The sequence below is a fragment of the Mugil cephalus genome, chromosome 2 (genome assembly GCF_022458985.1).
Source record: "Mugil cephalus isolate CIBA_MC_2020 chromosome 2, CIBA_Mcephalus_1.1, whole genome shotgun sequence".
NCBI classification, from domain to species: domain Eukaryota; kingdom Metazoa; phylum Chordata; class Actinopteri; order Mugiliformes; family Mugilidae; genus Mugil; species Mugil cephalus.
In genome coordinates this window covers 2,533,520-2,549,146 of record NC_061771.1, presented here as the reverse complement: position 1 = coordinate 2,549,146, position 15,627 = coordinate 2,533,520, and the positions used below count along the sequence as shown (strand labels likewise).

Sequence of the window (15,627 nt, the reverse complement as noted above, 5' to 3'; positions counted from 1 at the left end):
CTTTTCAACTTTCAATAAAAGTACATGCGCTGATGAGCTAAACTGCATTAGTATTGCCCTCAAATGTGAGGTTACTCAGTGATAGTGCCCAAGTATTTGCACTGTTCGGCCGCCTGACCATGAATAAAAACAGGTGAATATGGTGGGGTTTTTTTCCTTAAATCAATAACGAGCTCTTTAGTTTTAAGAGCATTGATCATTAAAAATTAGTTCTCACACAATTCACTAAAATCATTAACCAATGGCCATGAATGCTGTCGTGACTTTTTAAGAGAGACACAATCACTCAAATTTAATAATGTGCCTATCAGAACGCTGACTACGACATTCATTTGTGTATAAAATGAATAAAAGTAGTGAAAGGACACAGCCTTGAGGAGAACCAGTGGAGCATATAAGTGTGTTAGATAAAAAAGCTATTTAATTTCACCCTGTGGTGAGGTCTGTTGGTTAAAAGGTCAACAAGACACTGAGCCCTGGTTAAGGTTGTGTGTGTTGGTCAGACGGTCAGCTAAAATGTGCAGTTGATAGTTGTGCATATAGGCAAATTGCAGTGGATCAAGACTGCTCTGTGTTGTGCCTAAAATCTCAGCCTTTCTCTTGCTATTTGCAATATGACTCATTCATTTCTCATTTCAGAAAGTGGCACGACTGCCCTAAGGGATGATATTTTTGTCTGACACCAGCTGCAACACAAGCTATGCCACCAGAAATGGTGTCATATTTTATGTCTTTACTTAAGGAACAGTACTAATTCTACAATGAAAAAAAACTTTAATGTTATTAAAGTAAGTAGTATATTCAAATGTAAGTTTAAATAGTACAAGTATTCAGTCCCTGTGATAATTTATCAGGAGTCAGATTGATCTATTTAGTTTGACTGAAACATGGCTGCAGGATGATGAATATGTCAGTTTAAATGAGTCCACGCCACCCAGTCATAGTAACTATCACATTCCTCGAGGCACAGACCTTAGATACTGTCCTAACATATTGCACAGAATCTGAAGGTTTGACAGTATATTCTCATAACCCTCTTTTGTCCAATCATTTCCTAATAACATTTGAATTTATAATAAGGGATTACACTGAAATTGGAAAGACATTTCATTATGATAGAAATTTATATGATGATACTGTAATTAGCTAAAAGAAGTAAATTCCTTCAGTATTTACCTCAGTGCCCTATAAGTGATGTGAATGACAGCAACCACAATTTAACTCCAACACAATAGATTATTTTGTTGATAGCGCTGCAGCATCCCTAACTTAGAAAATTTAGCTGCTCTGTCAAAGATGTAGGTACAGTGGCATTAGAAACCTCTGTCGGACCTAGTCCATACTTGGATTCTTCCTAATTGATCTTTCTGAGTTCACTTCAATAACTACAGTGTCTAAACCATCAACTTGTCTTTAGTCTCTGACTAAATTGCTGAAACTGCTGTAATTAAACCTTTACTTAAAAAAACTACTCTTGACCCAGATGTACTAGCCAACTATAGGCCAATTTCCAACTTTCCTTTTATCTCTAAAGTTTCAGAAAGGGTTTTGTTCAGTTCAGTTCAGTTGGTTGATCATTTAAACAGGAATGGTTTTTTAGAAGAGTTTCAGTCAGTTTTTAGAGCTCATCATATTACAGAAACGGCTCTGGTTAAAGATGATCTCCTCATGGCTTCAGAGGATGAACTTGTCTCTATACTTGTCCTGCTCGATCTCAGTGCTGCATTTGACACTATTGATCACAGTATTCTACTACAGAGACTTGAAAGTATGATCAAGATTACAGGAACTGCACTAGACTGGTTTGAATCATATCTGTCGGACAGATTCCAGTTTGTCCATGTAAACAATGATTATTCTATATATGCCAAAGATATGAGCCACATTATATATGCTTCCCCTAGGCAATATTATGAGAAAGCACAGCATAAACTTCCATTGCTACGCAGATGATACCCAGTTATATTTACAAACCATTGCGGCATGGGAACCGAGCAGTAGAAACTCAACTGACTGAAATAGTCATGAAAAATGCCATATGCATTAATATTATTCATCGTACTGCAGCTGTCATTCATTTAGAATTTTGATTTGCTGTTGTTATAGACACATTTATTATGAATGAAAAAAAAACTAGTGAACCGGGGTAGTTTGTATGGACTGATCCACATGTTTATTGTGATCTGATCGTCACTCAATTAGGGGTTGAAAAAAAGAAAAAGTCACCTGCAGGGATTTCCTGGATGGACAGAGTAGTAATGATAGTAAAGTATTCTGCAAGCTTCTCAAACGGAAGAGACAAGAAAAGTGAGTCACAGTAAGAAATATGTTTGGAGGTTACATCTGCTCTGGCTGTTGGCTGATGCTACCTATTCATTCCCTGCCTAGCTGCTAGCGGTATCTTGTGGCGGCCTCGCCTTGAGCGGGTTGGTCCGTTGCTGCGGCAACGTCAACGCCTCTGCCATATTGGATGTGGCAAATCTGCCCTAATAAAAGGCAATGGACTGAACTTAATAAAAGGTCTTTCTACAAAGTGCTTTAAGTTAATGCCTCTTATGTACCCACACACACACTAATATATTTGGGAAACAAACAGTAATTAAATTACTTATATTTATTATTAATAATCATTTATTTTTTTAATCAATATTAAAATTTAATTTTCAACTAGTCCTGCATACATATCATTATATTCGATGGTAGAGAACAGTTAACCATGTAAGCTTTTAGAAATAAGTATTACCCATTTTTACCCAAAATACCCTATGCCATAGTATGTCATAAGGAACTCAAATGGAATGACCCATATGTATATGTATCTACACAGGTGGTATTGATGAGCATTACATTATATTTTAGTTTGTTCTGCTGCTGGAGAAGAGGACATCTCAAAAGCAAACAGGGACACGGTCTCATCCTCCCTGATGTGCTTGGAGACACACCACACCGCACCATTAGATGGTGGAAGATGGCCCAGAACTATTGGCGGTTTCACACAGGGGCCAACAGGGGCCAGTGTCCCTGTAAATCATTTAAACAGGAATGGTTTATGTCCTTTTTTATTTTTTCTTGCTATTTTTCCTCCTTACTGTACATAAAGAAAGAGAGAGATGATGAGTGTGATTTAGATAAAGACAGTCAGTGCATTTACATATAGAGCTTAATCGAGTTATGCTCAAAATTCTACTTTCTGACTACAGTCCTTGTCCCAGTTTACATGCAGCGCAAGAAAATCTAATAACTGTTCTCCTCTTCCACACTAGGTGGCGATACATGTCTTTTCAGCGGGATAATATCACATTAATATGGCCCGATTTCCGGTTGACCTATTACGTGATATAATAAACAAGAGTCGTTCATGTGGCAGACCAGCATTTCAAACAACAACCAGATGGATAATATTACATTTTTATATCTTGTACAAAATGTTCGCGCTACTTCTGGGGCAGGTAAGATCCGCGCTATCCCTCAGATGGTTCTTTTAGCGGCTCCGTTCTTCTTCTTCTACTCCGACCGGCTTTGTTGGAGGTTTTTGTTCCGGGGTCACACACCAGCGCAGTGGTTGTGGAGCATACGCACATGCATTTTTTGATTGAAAACTCTGATTCCAATCGCATTATCTGGGTGTTTCAATCGGGTAATGAGAACTCAGATTTTAATCGGAGAACATGTTTACATGCACTTAAGTTCTCCTGTTATAGTCCGATTAAGGCAATAATTAGTTTTTTTCACGTGGATGTAAACGAGTGTTATTGTACATTTAAGTCTCATGCTGTGAAAAAGAAATGCATGTAGCTAAATGCTTAGATTCAAAAGTGTCATTGTGCAGATAAAAGTTTTATTTTATGCAAAAAGAGAAATCTTACTTTACAAAATAGTCAAACATGGTTTCAAGGTTTATTGAGCACATTTTATTTTATGTTTATTGAGCCAAAGAATGTTTGTCTTATTGCATTAATACTTAATGTATTTTGTTTTGGTTTTAAATAAACTAAACATTTTTAACGCTTAAATATTGCCCTGTTTTGTCTTTATATGTGCCCCCCTGAAAAGACACTGGCCCCATCTCGGCCCCCTGGTAATTTTGATCTAGAACCGCCACTGCCTGGAACTATCTGGCTGAGCATCATTCCATCCCCCTAAAACACATACAAACACCACACTTACATATACAGTTACCTGAATAATATTCATACATAATGTACACCCCGCAGCCAATCAGAATCGAGGATTCAACGGGACCATGGTATAAAAAGTGATAATGGACACCCATAAAAACGTTCCAGTCAAATTACCCGATGACAGTTCTAAATGATTGCGCCGGCTCAAACGCTTCGGGAACCGTGACAACAGAAACACAGAACATACATTATTTCACAATTTATTTATCACTGTGGACAGGAGACGTTAAATAGTCCGCTTAGCCGCTTCTTGTGAAAAACTTTAATAATTGACCTAATATTTATTTATTAATCTATTCTATTATCTATTTATTAATTTATTATCGTAAGTGACCATGGTATAAGCGGAATAATGCCTTTCGAGGTGTCCATTATCAGAAATGGACGACACGGAGGCGTGAACCGACAGCACAAAGCGGAGAGGTAGCTTTAAGCAATATTACCTCAGAGGGTGTGCTGCGGTGCAAGCGCCTTGGTCTGCAAGCATCACCGAAGTGTAAAATTGAAAAATAGCTCTTTTAAAAGCCTCCAATTCATTCAAAATACTGCAGCAAGGGCACTGACAGGAATTAGCAAGTGAGATCATATCACTGCAGTATTAGCTTCTCTTCTTTAGCTCCCTTTAAAATCTAGAATTGAATTTAAAGTCCTCCTCCTAACCTACAAGACCCTGAAAGGCCTCCATCATATCTGAAAGACATCATTGTACCGTCACTACCATCTCAAAGTCTACTTGTGGTCTACTTGTGGTACCCAGAGTTTCTTAAAGTAGAATGGAACTGAACACTGAACTGAATGGAGCAGAATTGAATTAGGGAGGCAGACAGACCCTCTCTACACCCTCTCTATTGCTAGGCCTAGGCTGCTGTGGGACGATGCACTGAGGACATGTCCTCTACTTTCTCTTCTCTGGCACAAAGCTCCTGTCCTCTAATCTTCTGTAATTCTTGCGAGGATCTCCATCTTCTTGTGAGGGTCTCTGGCTTGGAGTGCTGTATATCTGACCTACGGTGTTCCTAACTACAGCTGTTGTCTCGGTCTCATCAACCTGCCCAGTCTTCATGGCCTGGAGTTATCCACTCCTACTCCACAGAGACAATGACAATGAACATCTGCACGTGAATGAGTAGAAAACTCCTGAAAACGTATCCTTTATTTTACGTCACTCTCTACATCATTGGATTGGGTAGTTGCAATGGCCGCTACTGAATAAGACGCAGTTTAGGGAGAAAATCTGTCAGAGGACGAGGCAGAAAGGGAGGTTTTTCTCTCACCTAACCCAGTGGCCTACTCATTTGAACCACTGAGCCATTTTTGCGGAGGATGAAGGAGATTCAGCAACTCTGGATGGAGACAGCAGCGAGGATAGGGTCAGCAGTACTTCATGGTGGCTGGTCAGATGAACAAAAGTTTGAGACCATAGCTCAAAAAAAGAAAACCCTTTTAAGTACTTCATGTTATAAACAATTTGGACATCTCAAGTTTACGCTCTATCTGTACAATCTTTGAATTAGAGCATATCATTTATAATTCTTAAGCGACAACAGGCAGAAAAAAGCAGTGATTGTAATTGTAATTTTGTAATTTCTACTTTACAATTCACGGACATGTGCAATTTGCATGGGATTAAGATCATAGGCGACCTCTGTGATTATTACAAATTACCGGAGGTCCCCATGTAAAACTAGTACCGTGCGAATAGGGCTTTAAACTTTTGATCACCTGATAAATGAACAGCCTATTTCAGTTAAGTTGTTGTTTTCAATAAATTGCCTGTTTTTTTTTGGTCTCTTGCTCCCATTTTTCCTTTTTGCATGTTAAGAGAGAGCGGAGAGTGGAAATAAGCGTATGTGATCAATATTCCCTTTCCATAACTCAATAAGATGCTACACACTGTGCAAATGTGGAGGTAGGTGAAGGGGGATATTTTTCATAGTGCACTCACACATCCTCTATGGAGAGTCACAGCAGCTGTGGTGGAGCGGAGAGCCTCTTCATTTTTCATCAAGATTAATTGATAGCACTGCAGTACGAATATTGATTTGGCATGCCTTCAGGATCGTGTTCTCTGTACTGCGGATATAACAAATAGCTCTATGTGATAACTCAACTTCATTTGATTTGCTTTTTCTAGTCTTAGGTGCTTCATGAGATAAGCTGCAGGACATGAGGTACAAAGCTCTTTGGAAAGACTGCAACTTGATGTCTTTGCTATTAACTGCCAGCTTCCTTTTAATGGTTATAACTATTTCTGATTTAATTTACTATTTCATAGAAAAGACTGTGTCCTATTGATTTCCCCAATTCCAGGTGTAACTCATTGCACAGGTGTCTCATTTTTTCAATGATTGTTCACACATAGAAACATGTAGTTATGTAGACTGGATGCAGTCAATGCATTAAATTAAAAGCTAGATTTACAATAGCACATCTGAAAAAAAAAGGCTTTTATGAAATAACAGAATGAAATAAAATAAATTAGATTTTGTGATTAAAATGCCTAATATCACGAATACAGCATATCAAAAACTGCAGCTGTAGGCGAATTTCATCTCTCATTGTTGTCTGTATTGCCAAAAATGGGATACATTTACTTTACAACATCCCATGGTCACTGTTAAAAAACCTATTTACCCCAGCATGACATTCTTCCCAGTTCTTCTTCATTAATTGTTGCTTCTTACAGCCATTTAAACCTATGACTTTATGTTTTGTGGTGTATTCAGCACTCTCTAATTTAGACAATATCTGTAGCATGTGTTGCATTACTTTGTACAAATCTAGTAGCATGTGCAACATCTGGGAGATTCTCTTTTAGTGTGTGATGCAACCTCATTTCAAATTTGGATACGTTTTGAAAGCTCCTGTAGTCTGAACCCATTGTTTAAGGTTGTGTGTGAATCTGTCAGTTCTTCTGTCTCACAGCGGCCAGAAATATTCTTAAAAGATTACATGAAAAGTTGCAGGAGGCCTTTATACACACTGTCTATGCGAACAGAAATGAGGGTATTTCCCAACCTTTGTAACCAAATCCATGTCTCACCTGACACTTAGACCAAACTGTCTAGATGATGATGATGAACTGTTGTAGGTAATGTAGACTTTAAATTCCATGAGGAAGACAGTAGAAAGTAGCATGTTTTATTTGTTGTATTCCTGTATCAATGATATCATTGGGGAGAGCATGGAATGAGCTGGACTGGTTTCTCTTTTGCATATCAATTAATTCTTCATTTTCCTACAGTATGACTCCTGCATAAATTACACTCACTATTATTTACCCCTGGAATTACCTTTCTCATTTCAATAGAAACCAGGAGAGAGTCATATAAATTTAAGACTGGTTAAAGCAATTTCTTTCTAGTCATAAGAATGACCCTGATTTCGAAGAAAGACCTCCATTCTCCATTTCTATTCCTCACAGTGATAGGAAAAAGCAATTCCACAGTCAGATCTACAGCAGGTGGAGAAATCATTCGTCTTAAAAAAAAAAAAAAAGAGTGCTGGCCCTTCACATTCTGTAAATGATCTCATGCAATTGATTGCTTATATAAGCCTTTTGGGCAAGTTGTGGGGCTGCCGGAGGTAGCATATCACAGAGATATAATAAAGAAGGTGAACACGACACTCTGGATTCCGATGACTGAGTAGAGGTAGCATGGTGTATTTCAGCTTTGCATTGAGATGTGTTCGAGCTCCTATATTATGATCAACATGTGTTGCAACCTTTCCAATAACCTTGGAGATGGAGCACAGGAGGTGGATAGACATGTCAACTCATTATCGACTTCCTTCTTCCCCATTCTTGGGAAGTGTTCAGGTTAAAATGTATGAAATGATTTAGACCCATTGCACATGAGAGGAGAAAAGAAGACAGGACTATGTAATGAAAAAGGACAATGAGAGAACGGCGCTGGAGACCACCAGAGGAGATAGCAGTCAACAGGATTAAGGTGGATGAGGCGTGAGCTGGGCACAGAGAGATATCTACCATCCTCCATCCTGTGGTTGAGGATTTGCAGGATATCAGCAGGGATCCTTAATCTTTAAGTCAGATGTTAAGAGGACTTTGAGTGTGTCTTGTTGTCAGGGACAACACCATGGTCTGTCATCAAAGCTGACGTGAGGCTTAATGTATAAAAACATTTTAAACAGGCAAAGCTGTTTGAATATTTGCCTTGATTATGGCATTTATTTATTTTGCCAACATGGGTGTGATAATTTAATGAATCAAATCAATCAAAGTCAAATGTGTTCCAGATCTTCTTTTCCAAAACAGGAACAGTAGTAAAGGCATGCGTCTTATACCCCTTTCACATTGAAAATCCTGGCTCAACACAAGATTTTCAGACCGGGTTGACCTGCCTTTGGTGTGCTTTCACATCAACAGCAGTCCTGGTCTGACCTCACGCTGTGAGAGCTGTGAGCCTGTTTTTGTCCTCCCTCTTACACAACATTGCGTCATTACACATTTAAGTAAAGTACACTGTGAATTTGAAATCACTGTGTCCTGCACAGTCCCCGATATCTCCCGCCAAATCTCCTCTTTTCCTCGGATGCAGAGCAGCTCGCAGATTTCACAGTCTTGCCAGTGCACTGCCACGCTCAACAAAAAAAAGTGTGCCATATTGCTATAAAAGCTGTATAAACACAGTCACACATGCATTCTCGATCTGTGCTGCTTCCTTTAACAATCATGTAACAACACATTTGATTTGTTTGATTATTATTTCTTAGTATTGCTTTTTTACTAGCTGCCATGAAAATCTTCAAGAGGTGTATCAGTGTATCCCTTTTGCTGAGACCTTCTGTAATTTTTGGAAGTGAATTTCAAGTCAAACGTTCAGTAATTAGTTTCCCCACGTCCTTCCAGAAAGACCATAAAATATGAACATAGTCCGCAGAAACTGCACCACACTTACTCCAGTACGAAAACAGCTGAATTTGGACTTCTGTTTCAATGTAACAAAATAACAGATCAGGTTCTTCCAACAGAAATCACACCAAAAAGGAGAATTTGTAGAAGCTCCAAATTTGAAGCCACATTTTGTCCAAAATCACTAAATTAGCTTCTTTTTCCCACCGCTGTCTAACTTAATTTGTTGTGTTCCTGTTGGCAGATCTGTACATAACGGTATAAGTCATCTTTGCCCAACTCACAAGATTGTTGTTAATCAAATTTCCATTTTTTATGAACCTACAAAAGGAAGTGATTCTTTGCCTGTTTGAACCAATGGTCTGACCATATTTCAAAGAGCAATTGATACAATTACTCTGCAAGTGGTAAACCTCATTAATTCTCTCAAACAGCCCAAGGCTAATTGAATGGGCTTGTTCATTAAAGATCGCTCAATATCTTTCCATTTAGCCTCATAGGCTGGGTTACACCAATGTGCCAAATACCTCCCCGTCAACTGTAGTGTAGAGAACCTCACTCTTGGTTGTTTATCTGGAACATCTATGGGAACTGCTGCAAATAACAATATTGGGAGAATGTTGATTTTAATTGTCTGGATTCTACTGCAGAGGTCAAGGGACAACACGTTCCACCTGCCCAGATCATCATATATTCTCTTTCTCTTTTTCAACATCATTGTGTTTTCTGGATGTTAAAATTTTTCCAGAATATTTCCCATAAATACCAAGAATGTTTATGAGCAATAGATTTAGGGGTTTTGATTGTGATAAAAACATCAGCGTATAGAGAAATTTTGTTTTCAACACCTCCCACCGTTATTCCCTTGAGAGAAGCTTCCTCTCAAATAGTTTGTGAGAGTGGCTCAATATGCCTACACCCTCACTGTAACATTATTTGGTTTGACAGACTCACATTAACTTTTATCCTTGCTGTTGGAGAGGAATAGAGTAATCTTATAAGCTGTATGGGTATGTTGCTAAAACCAAATCTTTCTATAACCTGAAATAAGATAGCAAAACTATTTCAACTGAGCTTAAAAACCAGACTGTGGAGCCAATGAGCAACAATGAGCGTACTAAAATCCATGTACAATAGATGGCATAGTAAACAACTTAGCAAAAAATTCAGCACCGTTTTCTCATTACCATTCGTTATTTAGACTATTCCAGAGCTCTTTAGTTTATACTTTCGAAAGATCCCAGCTGGCCCACAGTGCATCTTGCCAAATCTCCTGTGTGTCAGTTGCTCATGCACGCATTAACTGATAAGGCTGCAGTTACTCTCTGGCTGTTCGACATGGTAAGCGACAACTAGCTTTTCTTTTTGCTATGGAAACATTTTCCTTTTTTTGCTTAATTAAGTACATTCCCAACTTTTACAGTGATGTTTCTGAGAGCTGAATTACCTGAATTACATTTAGGCCAGTCTCCCCATCCAGCAGACATCTTGGTAATCCCATCAATGCGAATCCATCACTTCAATGGCCACTGGGAGATAAAAAGTGCATCAAGTACCCATAAGACTCAACAGAAACAACAGACTGATGCAGACTTGGTTTCATAAGGTTTTAAAAGCCCTCCTTTCCAAAAGCTAAATGCCATTTACAGCTCAGTTCAAAGTACCGGTACCATGAAACGACCAACATTTATGGCTCCCACTAGATCATCCCCTCATAGTTCATGTTCTATAGTGGGCCAAGAGCAACGAAATGTACATTTATTCTTACTGTTTAAAGTGAATCTACTCCCTCCCATGTGAAACTGTGTAGATCAGCTGTGGAATTATGTCAAGGCAACAAGCCGCATGTAATCCACATCATGGTTTGTTTAGGGGGAGGAGAAGGCAGTCTGTCCTACCACCGTCTTTGGCATTTCAGACTGTTCCCATACATTTCAATTCAGGAATTCTATATATTAGAAGAAGAAGTTTCTTTTCACAGGAACAGAAGCAATAAGCAACGTTTTCTGTGGCTTAGCGCGTTTTGTGCAGAAAGGAAAAGAAAAGGCCTGACTAACTTACAGTGATTGAATAAAACTTACAGCGGAGGCACCAACCCATACCCTGGCGGAGTAATAATATTTACTATGTGTGTGCACATAGTACACATTAATTTACACAATTTACATTTAATAATTTGTAATTATCATTATTATACATCATGTTCATTTCTGCTGTACAGTTAGATATTTTTAGCATGGACATCTATAGGAACTCATTAACTTCTGGTCTTAAGTGGTCATTTGAGCTAATACAGTTTCCCCCCCCCCCCACTTCCATATTTGCTGAATTTTATCTCAAATTAGTTGCCACTTGACTGCGACATCAAATCCTGAATACTACATAGTCTTGAAAAGAATATATTTAGAAACTAGGGGTGTAACAATTCGTTTTAACAATGATTCGATGCACGATTCATGGTTGCCAATACGATTCAAGGATGATTTTGTTTCATTCAGAACGATACGATATGAAACGATTCAGTAACTTTTCAGCCAAAAATTAAACCAGAGTGACTGAAATAAATACCTATTCAGCAGTGGCGGTTCTAGATCAAAATTACCAGGGGGGCCGCTCTGAGGCCAGTGTTTTTTCAGGGGGGCACATATAAGGACAAAACATTTATTTAAAACCAAAACAAAATACATTAAGTATTAATACAATAAGATGTATTAATACATGTTTGTCTTTTTTTGTAAAATAAGATTTGTCTTTTTGCATAAAATAAAACTTTATCTGCACAATGACACTTTTTTAATCGAAGCATTTAGCTACATGCACTTCTTTTTCACAGCATGAGACTTAAATGTACAATCACACTATCTTTATCTAAATCACTCATCAGCTTATTCTTTGTGTACAGCAAGGAGGAAAAATAGAAAGAAAAAATAGAAAGGACAAAATGTCCTCCCTGCTCCGTTCCATGTTGATAGCCCACTAAAAAGAAAATGGAGGATTGTAGCATCTACTCTCAGAAGGCCATTCAAGTTTTTCATTAAACAAGTAGCTACATGCTGTTGTTTGTTTCGCCGATTTCCCAAGCATGTCATCGTGCTTACTGACTTCAATAGCTTTGCTTATTCACAAACATAACAAGACCAAGCCGTGATTAAACGCGGATTTTTAAACGGATTTTATCATTGTAGCGACGAACAGTAAAACATGAATATGTAACGTTATGTCGTCACTGACGTTATGAAATTGAATCGTTTTCCAACCTTGGCTGTTCGCTTTCACATCCAAAGCTCTAAATTCGTGCTGCCGGTCTTCCAGAAGCAGGTAACACTGTCTTCAGGTGGAAGTCCCCTACCACCTGACTACTACCGCTACTTCTTAGTCAGACTGACTCGGGTAAGGTTTAACGCCTTTATCATTAAAAGTGCTATCAACACATATCAAGTCTGACGTGCTTAAATCCAATGAATTATTTGCTAGTAACGATACGATCGATTCATTACCTTTTAAATCGAAATTTAATCGATGTACGTCGTCCGGACAGCCAACTTGCCGAGCACAGATCGACGTAGTTGGATCGTAGGAAAATAAATCGATTCATGGATGTAGTGGATGAATCGTTACATCCCTATTAGAAACACATACTAATTCAGTGAGATATTATACAGTTCTTCTGTACACCATTGCAGAATAACTAACGAAAAAAATTGAATCGGTGTGTAGGAAAACTTAAAGAGGTTTATAGTCAGAAAATAATTGAAAACAAAAGGCCTGACTAATGACTGCCTTAGATGTTTTACTCTTGTTTTATAGAGTCTGTTTAAGCCTTCTCCTTTATCTGCTGCTTTGGGTCTCTCACTGTGAAAGACAAAACCAATACTGAGCAATATAGTGAGTAATATTTGTGGCAGAACTGCAGGGGCAAACTTTGAAGAGCTCTCTGTTTTGTACAGAGTCAGACCTACCAGGAAAGCAGTCCTCCGAATATAGGCTTCAACCGTCTGGTTGCTGGTACATGGTACCTAGGCTTAAAACAAATAGACAAAAAAAATAAATAAATAAATAAATAAATAATTTGGCCTCATTAATAATCTGTTGTGATGACCTGTCACCAGGAAACTTTGGTGTCTGAAATGTATTTTTGGATTGTGTTATTGAATGCATACCATTTCTGTCTGTCTGTATTAATAAAGACCCAATGGCGATGTCTAAAAAAAGATGTAATAAAAAATACATAAGTGGCATCAACCAATAATCCCAGTGTGTGTAACTGAAGTGACCTACATGTGGAAAGAGTAGAGGGTACACCAAACCTACCTAAAAAAAAAGAAACCATGGAGCGAGACTTCAGTTTAGACTTTTGATAGCTGACAGTTACACAGCCAAATGTGACTTGTTAGCCCATGTCCATCAGGCTCTTACCCTCTGCCACCTCTGACGGTTTATCTGTCACCATCACTGTGCCAAATGAGGGGGGCTAATACAAGATGAAAACACCAGTTATCTCATACACATACATACATGCTTTCTTTGATTAAAAAAGAAAAAGTAAAATTACTATTCAGAGTTTTCAGAGACAACAGGACAGGGCATGGCTCCTACAAGTACCCTAATGACCCATTTCTGTCACAGTGTGGAAACACCTGGACAGGCATTGTCTGCTGGAAAGGGAGAGGATGAACAATGAAAAAGTCAAGGCCATATAATACTACTTGACACACGCACGCACGTGCACACACGTACACACACACACACACACACAAACGCCAATTTCCTTGGTGTTGTGGAAAACAGTATACTCTTTCTTATTTAAGAAACTGTATTTAATTTCAATAGTGGATGCTTCATTGTGGATAGAAAAAGCAACTGTTCCTCAAGCTTTAACCTCCTTTCACAGAATAGAAATAGCAAAGCTCAGGTTGAGGCCTTTCTGTCTGACTGCCTTCTGGCACGAACAAGTACTCAGGAAGAAACACATCAAAGAATAGATGCAACTCTTTCACCGACAGATCGGTTGAACACTGAACAATGCAGTCAGTGCTCCAAGGGAACAGACTCCCTGATCACAGCTCTCACATTAGTTGAATCCTTTTAGAAAAACTGCTGTATGCTGGTGAGCACTAAGGCAATGGAAGTCACAAACCGATGACAGAAAGAAAAGAACACATACAAAACTAAGCAGCAAACAAACAGAAAACTAAATGACGGATTGCAATTTGGTTAAAGTGGATGTCAGTGGTGGTGAGATACAAAATCTGTGGAACATGTGGTTTTTTATACTGTAACCAATTAAGTTGACCAAAATATTTAGTCCAATAATGAAGAGCTGTAGACTAACCACAAGGATATTATTACTTTCTAATCCTGAAGTACACTGTCCCATACATTCAGTCAGTTAATCTTGTTTACTTCGGTAGCTACAAAATCTGTACTCATTTCAGTTGTAGTGGCTAATTGTTCTTCTGTTGTCCTGAGTCCTATTTGGCACATCCAGACTGACATCAGTTCAGTGTGCTGTAAATGATGTTGCTGTCCAACAGAGGCATTTTAATGAAACACAATGGAGTTTCGGGATGAAGGGAATTCCAATTTGTGTAACATATTTCAGGGAAAAACACTGTCTTCCTGGTTAGAGATTACTCATCTTGTTACACGGTCACTAGAGCTCAGTAGATTAATAGTTTACTGCTCTGGACTGGCACAACTTTACCGCAGACTGACACACTCATGCGTGACCTCAGGTCCAGCTGTTATATCGTATTAGTCACACAGTGATAAGATGACGGGAAGAATAACAAGACAAGGTAGCAGAGCTCCTCCTTCATGCTGTTTCAAATTAGTTATTTGCAGATCGTCAATGAGCTCATTTATTAATAGTGGTTAGTTAATTAATTGTCACTTTTGGCCCATAAAGCGTATGGATATATTTGACAACCATGCAGAGGCAGCTCTGCATATGTGAGTCCTGCTGTGTTCAGATTCAATCTAGGTCTCATGCACAGTAATGGCTAAGGGTCTAACTGAAGGACAGTAAGCCAGACAGGGGGTAAGTAAACCCTCTGAATCATATAATGAGCATAAAATACAAGCCTGCGAGCCACAAGACAACTTAATTTTGGAGGAGGTTGTCATCTCCAGTATTCTTTCCTCCACTGAAATGTATGAGCAGAGCTGATGCCTCATAAATAAAAAATAAAAAAACAAACGTGAGAAACGCTTCTTAAAAAATCTAAAATTACATTTTATCTTTAAAGACAGAGAGTGAGAAAAGAACTTCGAAGTGGGTCAATCCACAAATATGGGTCACTGAAACGCTTGCATTCAGATGCGTACGGACAACCTTCATGAATTAAAGGCCACAATGTTCCCTTTAAATTGATGCAGCAGTGATGGATAGATGAATGATGCATGTTGAGTTAAACTGCAATAAACTTGTAATCTGCCAGGATGTGTTGTTTGTGTAACACTGCAGCTGTAGATGGTTGAGTGTTAATATTGATCATGGCGCAAACAGTTTGTAGTTAACGTCAAGAAAAGCAGATCAAACTTGTGTTTCATGCTGTCATCAAACCAAGA

At 38.5% G+C, this 15,627-nt stretch overlaps 1 long non-coding RNA gene across 2 annotated transcripts in view; it reads right to left on the bottom strand.

Moving 5' to 3' along the window:
- The window catches only part of LOC125000110, a 69,081-nt gene extending 56,448 nt beyond the window's left edge, over nt 1-12,633 (bottom strand). The window contains exons 1-2 of one of the 2 annotated variants that reach the window (XR_007111273.1): nt 12,555-12,633; nt 10,505-10,586 (exon numbers count right to left, since the gene is read on the bottom strand). This is a non-coding gene — a long non-coding RNA (uncharacterized LOC125000110). Of the gene's footprint in view, nt 1-10,504; nt 10,587-12,314; nt 12,423-12,554 lie in introns of those variants that run through there. The other variant, XR_007111274.1, reaches the window with a different exon arrangement.
- Nucleotides 12,634-15,627: the final 2,994 nt, after the last annotated feature.